This window comes from Sturnus vulgaris, chromosome 15 (genome assembly GCF_052056855.1).
Source record: "Sturnus vulgaris isolate bStuVul1 chromosome 15, bStuVul1.hap1, whole genome shotgun sequence".
Lineage (NCBI taxonomy): Eukaryota > Metazoa > Chordata > Aves > Passeriformes > Sturnidae > Sturnus > Sturnus vulgaris.
Window position 1 is genome coordinate 1,056,469 of NC_142257.1, and position 14,629 is coordinate 1,071,097.

Here is a 14,629-nt window from a genome sequence, read left to right on the forward strand (position 1 = left end):
CAACAGCCCCACTGGGGCCACGGGTGGGCACAGAGCCCACCCCAGACATGGGGGCAGCCAGAACTCCCCCCTCCTCCTTGGAAAAGGGCAAAAAGCTGCCAAGGACCAACTCCTACTCCCTGCTCACCCCTCTGAGCCACATCCTGGGGCTCCCACCCAGCAGCACCCACCACCCTTCCTGCCCCCAGCTCCAAATGTGTCACCAGCATCACACTGGACTGCTAAAAATACAGGATCCGGGTTATTTTTCACCATTCCTGTTATTTATTTGCACACACTGTGGAGCTGTGACTCACTGGAAGCTGTGCCATGTTTTGTGTCATCACAGAGGTAACCTGAGTGTGTTACCTGGCCTGAAATAATATTATTGAAACAATAATGTTGAATTAGTCAATGGATCAGATAAAGACACAATAACTACACTGTGCAGATCACGACATCCGATGCCAAAAAAATTTGCAATAAGGAAAAGATGCTGAATTTGTTATGCTGGGGATGGTTTTCCTTTTTTTCTTTTTTTTTTTTTTTTTAAACAAACAGGCTGAGCCAGGATGTATAAATTTAAATCAAGAGTTTGGCAACACCAACTGATGTCTTGCACATAAAGCTTTTAAAATAACCAGCACGACACTCATGTCTCTCTGCTGGAAGCAAACCAGAGCACTCTGCTTGATTTGAGCAGTAGATGTTAGAGCAATATTTTTTAAATCTATCAGAATTATCAGCTGCTTTTTTTTTTTTTAAATCCTTTTTTACATCATTTTCAGTTACTGACTCTCAAAAGGAAACCAAGTCCACAAGCACAGGCTGTAGAATGCACCATTTCCCAGTAATAAATCATTTCTCCCACTGGGATTAGTGGGGTGTGAATGGGGTGAGGGATGGAGAGCCCCATCCCTGGTCAGACACACATCTGGCTCCTCCCAGGGCTCCACAGCAGCACCCAGGGCTGGAGTTTGGCCTCTTTGTGAGTGGCACACAAATGGCCAGGACAGAGATAAATTGCCTTTGCACTTTTGTTTTTACTTCCTCCCCATAACAACCTCCCGTGGGAGCTCTGAGTCCCTGGGCTCCTGCTGAGCTGTAAAACTTCAGGGATGTCCTCAGAGGGGGTCCCCACACAGGGGACACAAAGGGGACACAAATCCCCCTTTTCAGGGCAAGGGGGGAATGGCTGCAGAGGTCAAGGCAAAGCTTCCAGCAGGGTCTCAGCTCTCCTCTGGCACCAAGAGGCTCTGGGACAGAGCCCAGGGGCAGAGCTGGACACCGGGTTTGGAGGCACAAGAGGGGTCAAGAGGCTTCACAGAAATTTCTGACCATGCCCAGACCACCAGAGCCCATCACAGCCCTGGACAACCATCCAGGACACAACAAGGCTTCTGCTGCTGCACAAAGTGAGTAAATGGCAAGTAAAAAATAACCAAAGTCAGCCAAAGGTGTGACTGGAGGAGATATTCAAAAGGTAATTATAAAAATAAATAAATAAAATAAAAACCAAATCACAGGCCTTTGTGTCTCGCTGGTGTAAACAGCTGCATTTATTTCACGTGGGCTCAGGACCACAATTCAACCCCATCAGAGCCTTTAAACCCAGAAAAGAGGCAAGAACCAGCCAGGATTTCAAGTTCCTGGGGTTTCTGGTCACTCTGCCAGGCTCCTGCCACACCAGCAGTGAGGGGCTGGGCAGGACAAACCCCTCAGCACCTCCTGCTCCCCTCCCAGGCCAGCTGGGCTCTGCAAACCCAAGCAAGGCTGGTGCTCCCAAGCACAAAAAGCACTGGAATTTCTCCATAAAAAGCCTAAAAATTTACTCTTCAGCATTGCTGAAGAGAGGCAAGACTGAACCACGTCCTCCCCATTAGCACCATAAGGCTGCAGCTTCCACTGACATCTTCCTGCCCTTACAACAGGGAATAAATACAAGTTTGTGCATGAAAAACTCTTCTGAATAAATCATCCAGCCCTGCTGTGCTCAGAGCCAGGGATGTTTGTGATTATGATGCCATTATGTAACTGGGTGCTCCCAATCTGAAACGTGATATTGTCAGAGAATGAAACTGGGACATTCTGCAGCTCCAGGTGTGGAGCAGCAAAATCCTCCACGCAGAAATGCCCTGCTCTGAGCTGGCAAGGAAATCATTAATGCTGTCCCTTCAGGGAAATTGCTGTGTCCAGAGAAATGCTAAAGAATGAATGGGTTGATTAATTAATTAATTAAAACTCCGTCCTCATTGTGACAGTATTTAATTGCTTTTCGTGGAGAGGCTGAGCCATTAGCACAGATCCTCCACTTCCAACCCTGCAGGGTCTATGGTCCAACACATCTAAAGTCCCACCAAAGCCAATTTTTCATCATCTTTCATGTCTGAGGATGAGGAGTTACAGTTCTGTTCTCCTCAGCAGCCCCATGACAAAGAGCCCAGCTCTCCTGACATTCCTGTAAATTATCCTTAGGAATACAACTAAATTCTTTTTTTTTTTTTATTTACATGGATGTCTATCCATGCTAAGAGACCTCCAGCTGTACTAGGGGCTAGAACTAATGGTTTTTAAGTTCTTTCCAACCCAACCCATGCTGTTTGATTCTGTGATTTCACAGAAATCTGGTGCACAGCCAGTGGGATTGGATTATTGGGAATTATGGGCAGAACAAATCCCAGCTCCCTGTGCCTGCAGCTCCCTCTCCACAGAGGAGAAGCATCAGGAAGAAGCTCCCACCTGCTTCCAGCAAGAGACAGCTCTGAGCACACACCTTTGGACTGAATGGGAAAGTGGGAGTGTAAAATAACACCAAAGAGAACTCTATGAAGTTTGGAGTTTAAAAAAATGGCTTGGAAGGACCCCTCGATGCTGGGAAGCAATGGGATTTCCTGCTGGTCCCAAAGACAGGAGCAGAAAACGGGGTTTAGGGCTCCAGGGAGGCAGCAATATACCCTAACAATCCCTCCTTTGCAGGGTGAGCCTGGCCCAGCACTGTAAACGGCAAAGGAAACCCAGAATGACAATTGTAGGAACCTGAAAAGCCCAGTTCCTCTGGATTCCATGGGAAGTGCGATTTTCAGTGCTCTGACCTGTCTGTCTGAGGGGAAGTGGGCAATAAATAGCAGCGGGGTTGTTATCAAGAGGATGTGAGCTATTTATAAAAAATTCTTGGGCTTTTTGAACTCTGTTTAAAGAGGCAATATCCTTGGCTTGGGTAATTGGGGGACTAAAATGCTAAAGCAAACACGATTACTCAGCCACCTTGGGAAAGTTTAGGGCTTACTTCTCTTTCTGAGTTTTTGAGCATATTTAAACAGCTGCACTGGTATTGTCCCCAGATCCAGAGGGGAGTGGGAAGAGGGTTTGGAGATCTCTGAGCTCCTGGCACATCTTACATCACTGCTCAGCAATCCCTACAGCTGATGGTTACATGGCTTAACTAAACTGAAAGCCCAGGCTGGACAAGGCTTGGAGCACCCTGGGCTAGTGGAAGGCGTCCCTGCCCAGGGCAGGGGGTTGGAAATGGATGGACTGAAGGTCCCTTCCAACCCAAACCATCCCATGATTAATTAGAAATGCCTTCCATGAATGAACTGCCTTGTCTGAGGTTTCTCTGAGCCTTACAACGTGCTGGCTGCCCAGCAGGATTTAACCATCCCCACGGGTGGGTGCCAGCTTGTGCCCTCTGCAATAGCAAGGGGGGAGATTTTGGTGGGGTGGCAAGGGGAAAACAAAGACAAGACGAAGCCAACGTCCACACAAAGCACTGAAAAGCTCCTTGCTCTAAGCAACTCATCCCAACCCTCTGACAAATGATGGTTTTTAACTAAATCAGGAAAAAATGCTGGAACAACCAGCACAGAGATGCACCCAACTTTCAGGTGGGGCACAGGCACCCTCAGGAGGGCAGCTCAGCACCCAGGTCACACTGGCCATGGCACCCTGAGCCTCCCAGTGCCACGTGAGTGACAGATTTGGGGTCGTTGGAGCAGGACCTGCTCCCATACAGGACATCCTGACCCTCTCCCATCAGCCAGGGAAGGGTCCCCTCCCACCCAGCCTCACTGTCCCAGGGTCCCCGTGTCAGGATGTGGCACCAAACACAACCCTCAAGGGTTTCCACTGGCTGCTGTCTTATTTTTGTGAGCCCAGCCATCAGGCAGACAACATTGCTCCTGTGTGGGAACCACACACAAAGTGTCCTGACAAAATGATGGCATCGTCTAAAATACACAAACACGCTCAAAAGAAGGAAAACCATGAAATTAAGGATAACAAACAACAAAGAGAAGCTCATACACAGAATCTGTTAGTGTTTATGAGTCACTGAGGCCTTCCTGTCTCCTCTTATAAATTGTGGGAATGCTCTGTGGTCCATCCTCTCCTTGAAAACCACCGAGGTGCTATTTTCCTCAGAGCCAGGGGCGGGGGGGAGACATTGCACAAATGAAAGATTTTTTTTTTTTTCCTCTCTCTCTCATTTTTTTTCCTTCTTCCTTCTTATTTTTTTTCTTCAAAGTAGGAAACCAAATCTGAGGAGCAAATGCTGTGGGATGGGTAAACAGAGGCGAGTGCAGAAGCCTCGGGGATGAGATCATCGAGTGCCCTGGCCCGACGCTGTTTTCCAACAGCAAAGGGCTTAACAATGGAATGGATGGGAAATGCCAGGAAAAATTACAGAGCTTTGGACACGAGGTCTTTGTAAAAGCTCATTCTTTACTATTAACAAACAACTTCTCCCCATCTTCCTTCCTTTGGCCCTTCAGTAAATGAGGATTTTTCTCTCTTAATTCTAATTCTTTTTCACCTCGATGTTTCAGAGCTCTCCCAACGTGTCTGTTCTGCTGCCCCAGCCTGCCAGGACACTGGGACACCAACCATGACCATCACCATCATCCAGGGATTTTGGAAATTATCCAATGGAAGGTGACCCTGCCCATGGCAGAGGGTGGCACTGAATGGGCTTTAAGGTCCCTCCCAACCCAAACCAATCTCATTGGTGATTCTGTGATAATCTTGAGCTGTGATCACTTCAGAACCAAAGTTTTCCTCCCTCCAGGCTGCAGGAGGGCCAGTCCCACCCTCAAGCACCCAGGAGGAAAGGACATCACCCCTCTGAGACAGAGCCTGTGCAAACCCTGCTGCACCCTGAGGGGAGGATGCTCAGCCCACACATCCCAGCTAGAACTGGAATGCACAAACTGGAACCAGGAACAGCGAGTTTTGAGGGATTTTTATGTGGAAACCTCACACAACAGGATCTCAGATGGCTTCAAGAGAAGCCACCCAGGCTCACTCCAACCAGCCCTGAGCAGCTCATCCAAGTCGAGCACTGGCTACACACGGGCACATTCAGGGGCTTGCAGCACCAGCTTCACACTTGGAGATAGAAATACTAACAGGATCATAGGATAATAAATCAAAGTTCTCCCCTGGCAGGGTGGGCAGGGCTGGCACAGGGTGCCCAGAGAAGCTGTGGCTGCCCCTGGATCCCTGGCAGGGCTTGGAGCAGCCTGGGACAGTGGGAGGTGTCCCTGGATGATCCTCAAGGTCTGTTCAACACAAACCAGTCTGGGATTCTGTGCTCTAAAATGGTGTTTGATACTAAATCCCAACAGCCAGCCCTTGGAAGGGCAGCTCAGAGCCTTACCCAGCACCCAGACATGACAAACACTGCCTAAAGCTCAGGGGAGATGAAATCTTGTCCTTTACTGTCAGAGCTCCTTCCTTGCCCTTGTCGTCAGGGAGCACCAGCAGCCCCTGATGGCTTGTGTGGCTTCTCAAGCATTAATGGAAGGACAGAGCAGAGCAGGAGCTCCCTCAGCCTGGAGCAATTCCATGAGCTGGGAGTGCTCAGCAGCACCTCTGCTGCCATTCCTGCTCCGTGCACACAATCCCAGCTGTCAGCTCAGAAAACTCTGCTCCTGCTCCCTCTGGGTTCCCTGGTTGCTGCACCACAAGAACTGGAAATGAAATTATTATAGTAATGATTATGCTACAACAAAAAGGCTGCCCCCAAAATTACATCCTTTGGGATGAACAAGGGAGCTGAAAACCCTGAAATGCCAACTGGGAGCGTTATAATTTGATGTTTGCACTGACTACAGGACACATCTCAGCAGCCCCTTTCAGCACCAATAACATCTCCCTGCTGGAGCAGCCCTGGGCTGGGGGACAGGCAGGGACCCTGCTGCCAACAAGGCTGAAAACACCAACAAAAAGGGGTTCTGGACTAAAAAAAAAAAAAAAAAGAGAGAGAGAATGGAACCAAAACAGGGGTTTAGAGCTATTTTGTACCACTGCAAGTGGCTGCAGGAAGAGCAGAGCATCTCCTGACTCACCCAAAGAGAGCTCAGTGCCTTTATGGAAGGAGGGCCTGGAGCTGGAGTTCCTGTTCAGATCGAATCCATCCTTACTGACATAAAGAAAACAACTTCCTGAAATTCTCTTTCACCCCTGCCAAGCTCCTCAGTGGGTACCTGTGAGTGCAGAGGCAGCCCCAGCACCCAGACTGGGCAGCACTGGGGACACTCCAGTCAGGAGCCCCCGAGGCTCAGATTTATCCAAACCCCAGCAGAAAAGCCCTGCTGGGGGATGTGCTGGGGTCCCCAAGCCCCTTTCAGGAACAGCATCAGCTCATCCCCACGGCAGAGCCAGAAGGCAGCGCTGATATATTAAATATTTTATATTATTTACAAATAAAACAATAGGTACCACTCATGGCCCCCCAGGGCTTCCTCATACCGGGACCCCATTTCCCTGGAAAACAAAGAACAATTCCTTGCATCGTGTACTGATGGGTCTTGGGTTTGGTCCCCACTACAAACACACACACACACAGAATTTCTTCTTTTACATTTTTGCCTGATGACTTGCATGACAAGCCTAATAAAAGCCGAGACAAATAACCCAAAACACACAAAAATGTGATACTGTTTCCTATTAACATCCAAAGCACTTCAGCGACTGTAGAAATAAACTGCATTAAAACATCAGGGAAAAAAAAAAAAAAAGGAAAACCAACCACATATGGAAAAAATATATATGTAAAAGGGGAATATGTGTGTGTGTATGTGTAAAAAAGGGGAATATAAATATATATATATATATGTGTGTAAAAGGGGAATATAAATATATATATTATATATATATGGAGGGCAATGGGGCACTGGCCACAGCTGCTCCATGTGGGCATCCCCACATCCCCATCCAGAATCTATCCCTGCCTTCAAAACCACCACAGCACGACCCTGGAAACCACCTGGGTGCCCACGGTGGGGTTGGGACATCCCTCCCCATGCCAGGGTGCCCAGTGGGCACTGAGGGCAGCATGGCAGGAGGGGCCCTGGCATCACAGCCCTGCACATCCCACTGCCGTGGGTGCCATCCCCTCTGCCCCACATCCATCCCCTCTGCCCCACATCCATCCCCTCTGCCCCACACCCATCACTGCCCCGTGTGCCATCCCCTCTGCCCCACATCGGGCACTTTTTGGGATCATCACCCCCACAGCTGGCAGCACCCAGAAACTCCTGGGCCAACCCTCAATGAAAAATAACCCCAAGTGAGGGCGAGCAGAGTGAAAATCATCGCGGCTCAGCAGGGCTGGGAGGATGTTCTGGAGAGGTTTTTTTTTTTTTTGGCAGCAGCCCACGGGGCTCTCGCTTCCTGCCCTGCAGGGGGACATCTCCCCCCAGGGACCCCGGGGACAGCACATCCCATCCTTGTCCTGGCTGTAGAACAGGCTCTCCCCTCCAGCTGCATGGCTGTGCTGGCCAAAAATACAAGGAAAACCCAAAAACGACCAAAAAAAACCCCTCTGGTGTAGCAGGAACACGAAGAGCACACGCTTTAAAGCAGGAGCTCTCTCCTCTCAGTACATTGATGTGGGTCCGGAAAGGTTTTTTGTCATCAAATGACCCCAGTGGCTGTGGGGAACAGGCACCAGAACTTCTGATCTCTACACGAACAGCTCGCACAGAAATGGGAAGAATTCCTCCAGAAGCTGATAAAGACTGAAAAGAACCTTTTCTGACTCCAACAGCGCCAAGCAGCTGCAAGAAAGAAATACCAGCAGGAATGGAAAAATGTTTCCGTGTATTTTCCTAGGCTGGCCGCCATGGCAGAGGCACCGGGAGCCCCCCAGGTGCCTGCAGTGGCCAGGGGCGATGTTTTGGGATCATCTTGCTGCAAGGAGCAGCTTCTGGGACAACGGGAGTCGGGCGAGTGGAAACTGGCCCCGTTCCGCCAGGCACAATCCAGGAGCTCAACTCGAAACCACTTCCTCTACCTCCCAACAATGCACTGAGGAATTTCCACAAATCCCAAGGCTGCCCTGACTTCCATTTCTAAACTTGGAAAAAGAAATACCAGGACATTCCTTTGTTGTTCCAGCTCACTCGCTGTTTGATCTGGGTTTTTTTTTTTTTTCTCCAGCTGAGCCAATTAAAGAAGCCCAATTTTCCCCGGGGAAAAAAAAAAAAAAGAAAAAAAAAGCACAAACCAGTAACAAACAATGCTTTTGCCTCTTTGATTTTTAACTAATTGTGTTCAAGTTGAACTGAAACCTGCCACCTCATTTGGGTCCATGTGGTTTGATGCTTAAATAGCATTTTGGCCAGAGAGATGAGCGTGATAGAGGCATTTCCAGCTGCATTCCTGCCCTCTGGAAGGAAACACTCCACTGCTGCATTTCTTGAACGTGGTTTTTTGGGATCACATAAATACCCCCAGCACCCAGCAGAGCCAGCACAGTCTGACAGTGCCTTGCCCGGGCAGAGACCCCTCAGAAACATTTCTGTTCTTATTTCCTATGCATTCAATCTACTTTTCTACATTTATAGGAATTCCTATTTCTTTTTTTTTTATTTTATTCACTCGTATTTGCAGTGGATTTGCCCTTCCCATGTGTTGTGCCACACTCCATCCTCATCCCTGCCTCGGGCCTCCCCACCTTGAGAACATCAAGGGAGTTTCAGCAGCACTGAGTGTCAGAGCCAGGTGCCAAAGCTAAGCAGGGATGAACACCTAAAATGTTCAAAAACTACGTGGATGTGGCACTTGGGGACATGGGCAGTGCTGGGGAATGGTTGGACTTGATGATCTCAGAGATTTCCAGCCTCAGTGATTCCATGGCTTTGTCCTGACTCCCAGAGAGTGCAACTGCCAATCCCAAATCCTGGCACCAAAAATCATCCCACAGCCACCAAACCACACCACAACCAAACTGCAAAGCTGGTGAGGCAACTCTGGCCTCAAGAGCAAGGAAGCATCTCCTCTTCTGCCAGGAAGGAGGAGACACAAACCTTGAACCTGAGGAGGAAGGAGCCGGTTCCTGTTGTTCATCTGCAGCAATTAATCACCAGTGCAAGGAGGGAGATGGGAAACAGGAGCACGGAGAGGCAGTGACTCCATCCCCTCCCAGAGCTGGTGGCTGCACACCACGGCCCAAACCCATCTGTGAGCCCAGCACAGCTGGACTGAACCTCGAGAGTGGCTCCAGAGTGACACAGGGCACGGTGTCCCCAGCAGCACACAAAGGAGATGCTGCACTGCAGCATCAAAGTGATGCTGAGCATCATTAGGGAAATTTTCTTCTCATGCTACAACAGAAGCAAAGCTCAGACCTCTTTTGCTCTTTTTTTTTTTTTTTTTTTTTTAGTAGTATCTTATCATCCAAGAGCTCATTAGGCAGGAATTCCTCATGCTGTTTATTTTCCATTTGTCCATATGTTCCCCACAAGCTCAGCCTCATCTCTGTTTTAAGTTTATACTTAGCAGCAGTAATTGGAAAGGATGAACAAAGGCACGAAGGAAGGCAACACACACAAACAAACTGCCCAGATGTTTTGGATTCCTGCATTTCCCCAAGAAGCAGGATCCTTAATGTTTTGATCATGTCATCACAGCACAGAGCTGCAGTCCAGAGCACAACTGGCTCCTCTCTCCTGACTCTTGGCCACAGGCACAGGAATTCAAGCCACCACGAGTGACCCAAATCTGCTCATCCCACAAGTGAAAGTGAAAACCTGCGATGAGCACCAGTGAAAAATGCAAAGCCTGATGAGCACCAATGCCTGCAGTGGGTTTGGCTTTAAACTCTGAAACAGGACCAAGCCAAAGTGCTCAATTCACAGCACCTGCTCCTAACAGGGACCCAGAGCTCACCTGCCTCCCAGAGCATTATTTGGGCTGTTTGTTATTTCAGCTGTGCTTCCCCCCCCCCCCTTAAGTTTTCTGCCAGTTAGAAATCAATTTAGACTTAACGTAAAGAAATCAGTTTTAATAATGATAGGACAAGTAGGAATGATCCTGAGCTGAAAAAAAGAGAAGGCAGGTTTAGGTCAGGGAGGAATCGTTCCCTGGGAGGGTGGCCAGGCCCTGGCACAGGTACCCAGAGCAGCTGGGGCTGCCCCTGGAATCCTGGAAATGTCCAAGGCCGGGTTGGACAGGGCTTGGAGCAGCCTGGGACAGTGGAAGGTGTCCCTGCCATGGCAGGGGTGGCATGGGATGAGCTTTAAGGTCCCCTCCAACCCAAACCAGGCTGGGATTCTACAAAATACAAAACATGGCTTTGCACTGCTTAAATTCAAGTGGTCTGTGCTTGCTTGCAAGTACAGCCTTGGTTTTCAACACAGCTATTGCAAAACTCTTGGGACAACACTGAGATACTCCACAGGATGGAAAGAATTAAAATGAGAAATCCCAGCAGTTGTGCAGGGTCCAAGGAGCCATGGACAGCCTCGATGCTGCCATTCTCCATCTTCCCTCCCATGCAGAACACGGAGTGAGAACAGGACAGAAGATTAATGAGAGGAAAAACTGTGACCACAGCAAATAGAGTGACTCATGCCCACTTCATGGTCTTCATTTCTAATCTAGAATAGTAATTTACTGCAGGACCAGATTAAATATATTTTTCCTCCTGCTGAGCGTGTGGCCATGGGGATGCAGAGCCCACACTGGGAGCACTGGCCACTGCCTGGATGAAGCCAACCCCAAAATGATCCAAAGCTCTGCCTCAGCCAGGCACCAGCAACACAGGAAAAGCAAAAATCAGCAGAGAAATCCCTCCTGCTCCCTTTGGGCCTGAAAGGAAGCAGAGTCCTCCAAATGCCACCTCTGCAGGCTGGCAGGAATCAGCTGGATCCAGGGAACTAATTAAAGGGAGAGCACTAAAAGCAGACTAAAGACTGGAAATCATGTTCTAAACTCACATTAGGATCGGAAGGGGAACTTCCCAATTTGATGGCAGAAAGCAATTTACTTCAATTAGCAGGGACATAACCGCAGCAGTTGCTTAATAGAAGCATTGCATCTCCAAAAAAAAAAAAAAAAAAAGGCAGCTCCCTTAATTGCATCCCTCGGCATTTTGGAGCTTGCCTTAGGTGAGGTGGGGTGAAAGAACCCCTTGGTTCTTTCTTTTTTTAATCTCCTGCTGGGATTTGAGCCCTGTCCCAGTGCAGAGGGCACCCACTGGACCAGGGGGGGAAAAGGCCAAAGGGAAAAGCAGCACAAGAACCTTCCCCTGCCTCCTCCTCCTCCTCGCAGCCCAGCCCTGCTCTCTCCTGCTGGCAGCTGGCTCAGGCTCTGCCAATGTATGGATGAGTCATTCCCAGCAGCTCCAGGAAGTTCAGGCCTCTAAAGAGCTTCTTCCTCTCTATTTCCAGCTGGGAGCTTTGGGGTGACAGATCCGGGTCTGATCAAAGCCTGTCACAAACCAGCAGAGCTGCAGTGCCAAGGACAAGGAGCTCTGGCACCCCTCACCCCTGTCCCCACATCCCAGCTCCAGGTTTATCCCCAGTGTTTTGGGGCCACTTTATGTCCTTTGAGACACAGCTCGAGAGGGCTGTAAATTCCTCCAGGAATTTTGGAGCTATTTTGCTCCAAACAGACTAAAACCAACAAAAGACACTGACACAAACACCCACAACACCGTGCAGGAATCAAGCACAAGGGACTCATCCACAAGTCCCAGTACAGAGTTCAGCATCCTGTGCCACTCCCTAGGACACATTTAGAACTGAAACACCTGCCCAGGCTGAGCAGCTGCCCCTGTAGGGCCAGGTAACCTCATTTGGGACTGGGTGACCCCTGCCCAGCCCTCACTGCCCACCCACCAAACCATCCTGGCACCAGGATCTTTGCTCCCCAATCCCAACTTGATCAGTGCAAGAGCCAACCCCTCATCCCTCTCCTGAAGGAACTGAAGCTTTACCCTCCCAGGTCTAACCCCAAAGCCAAGGGTCAGTCTGAGAAGGGACCTGTCCAGCTCCATCAAGAGTTTCACCATCCAAAGGGACAAATCCCAGCACTCCATGTCAGCAGGAGGATTTTGTGCTGCTCTCACCTCAGGGAGCTGGGAAATCCAGCAGTGGCTCAGGCAGGTCCTCACACAAACCAGGAGCACATTCCATGGCAGAGGATGGTGCTGGCACAGTCTTCAGCTTATTTGGGGTCCCAGAGCAGGATTGGGGAGCAGGAGAGAGAAGTTTTCCCCCAGACAAAGCTCCCATGACCTGCTACAGGCACAGAAACCCCAGAATAAGAAACATTTGGGGGGTTTTGTGCAGCAGCAGCCACTCAGGTGTGGGAGGGAGAGGGAAGTGATTGCAAACACATCTCAGCTGCCTTGGCAGCACCCAGGGCTCAGTGCCTGCAGCTGCTCCCTCCTCCCAGCCCTGGCAGTGCCCAAGGCCAGGGGGGACACTGGGGCTTGGAGCAGCCTGGGACAGTGGAAAGTGTCCTGTGGCAGGGTGTGGAGTGAAATGAGCTTCTAAGTCCCTTCCAATCCAAATCACTGCAGGATTCTCTGATTTTTTGGCTGCTCCGTGCTGCTGTTGGGAGGGGCAGAGCCATGGCAGGAGTCCCATCTGCCCAGGAGCCCCCAGCCCCTCCTGCAGGAGGTGGCCCCAGCTCCTGTGACATCCACAGCACGCTGGGCTGCTTTGGGACAGGGTGGTGCTGCACAGGAGGAGCCAGGTGCCACCACCTCACCCCCAGCCCAGGACCCCTGTCCCCATCCCCAGAGTTTGGCAACCTCGGGGCAGCCCTGACTTCCATCAGGGGCTGCCTTGGCGTGACAATAAAACCTCAAATCCTCCAAATGAAAGCCAGGGCATGGGAACACTCACAGCCCTTTAATGGAGCTGCTACAGAGCTGGGCAGGGGCTGGCAGAGAGACGAGTGGGGACAAAGATCCCAAATATATTCAAGTGACACGATCTGTAAATCTGTTTGGGGGATGGCCCCGAACTCCTGCTGCATCCCAGCCCTGCCGAGCTTGGCCTTTGCACATCTGCAACCCCTTTGCTTTCCTTTTTACCTTTTTTTTTTTTTTTTTTTTTTTTTTTTTCTGCTCCCAGATCACTTTAAAGGTCCAGCTTAGGGCATAATTAGCAGAGCAGTTAAAGTGGCGAGGGCAGTGACCTTGGGCGGTGGCAGGAAGCAGCAGCCGTGGGTGGCCTGGGGGGGGCACAACACCGGCCCAGGAATCAGCCCTGCCTTGTAAAAATCTCCTCCTGCGTCCCAGCACAGCTCGGTGCCTTCATCTGCCCAGACAAATGGAATTTTGGGGGAAATTGTGACGCTGAGCTCCTCTCCCATGGGCTGCACTGGCTCATGCACACAATTCCTCATTCTTGCTCTGTCCCACAGCCCCAGGGACAACCCAAAATCCGTGGCCAAGGACATCTCCACATCACCCGGCACCACTCGTGGCTGTGGCACTGTCCCTGCTGTCCCTCTGTCCCTCTGGGACCACTGTCCCTGCTGTCCCTGCTGTCCCCTGCCCTGTGGGGCTGCATTTCCATCTGAGCTCCCTTATCACCACCACGACCTTTGCTGGTCACAGATTAGGGGCTGGAGCCACTTGGATTTGTTTGATTTCTGTTGATGGTTATTAGGCAGAGGAAGTGCCAGAAGGGATTTTGACCTCGAGTTTAAACCTACTCCAATTAGAGGCACTGAGCCTTTAATTACCACGCTCCGGCCACTTTGGTTAAAGCAACAACAAAAACAAACACAGAATCTGCTTGAAGATGGGCTTTTCTTCCCATGGCTCCTCTGAGCTGCCACCTACTTTGTCCCTGTGCTCTGTGACCGTGCCATGGGACATTCTGGCCCTCATGCTACCTCCAGACCCACAGGTGACACCACTGCCAGGTGACACCCACGGGCAGGGGACACTCTGTCCTCACCCCCTGCCCCTTATGCCACCCCCAGCACCCCAAGGATGCTCCAGGGGTGATCCTCAGGTGCCCAGGTGATGGCTCCAATGAAAAAAAACACCCAAGGTTGCAGTTCAGGAGCTCATTAGAGCTCACTGAGGGCTGATGGATATTTTGGAAACACCAATTTCTAACTTAGCAGAGCTTCTATTAAATCAAGTTTTTTTTTTTAAAGCAAGTCCAGTTGTTCTTTGCTCCACTTGGCCCTGGCACATGGACCATGTTTCATCCCCTGGCACCTCTGGCTCCCAGCACAGACCTTCCTGATGCTCCAGAGCCTGGCACAGATCTCTGCCTTTTGCTTTATTATTACATTCATTAATATGAGGCTTTATCAACATATTTTAAGCTTAGTTAATTAGGGTTTGTGTCCATGCTAAGTCCTATGACTTCAAATTACTTTCTAGGATACATCTTGT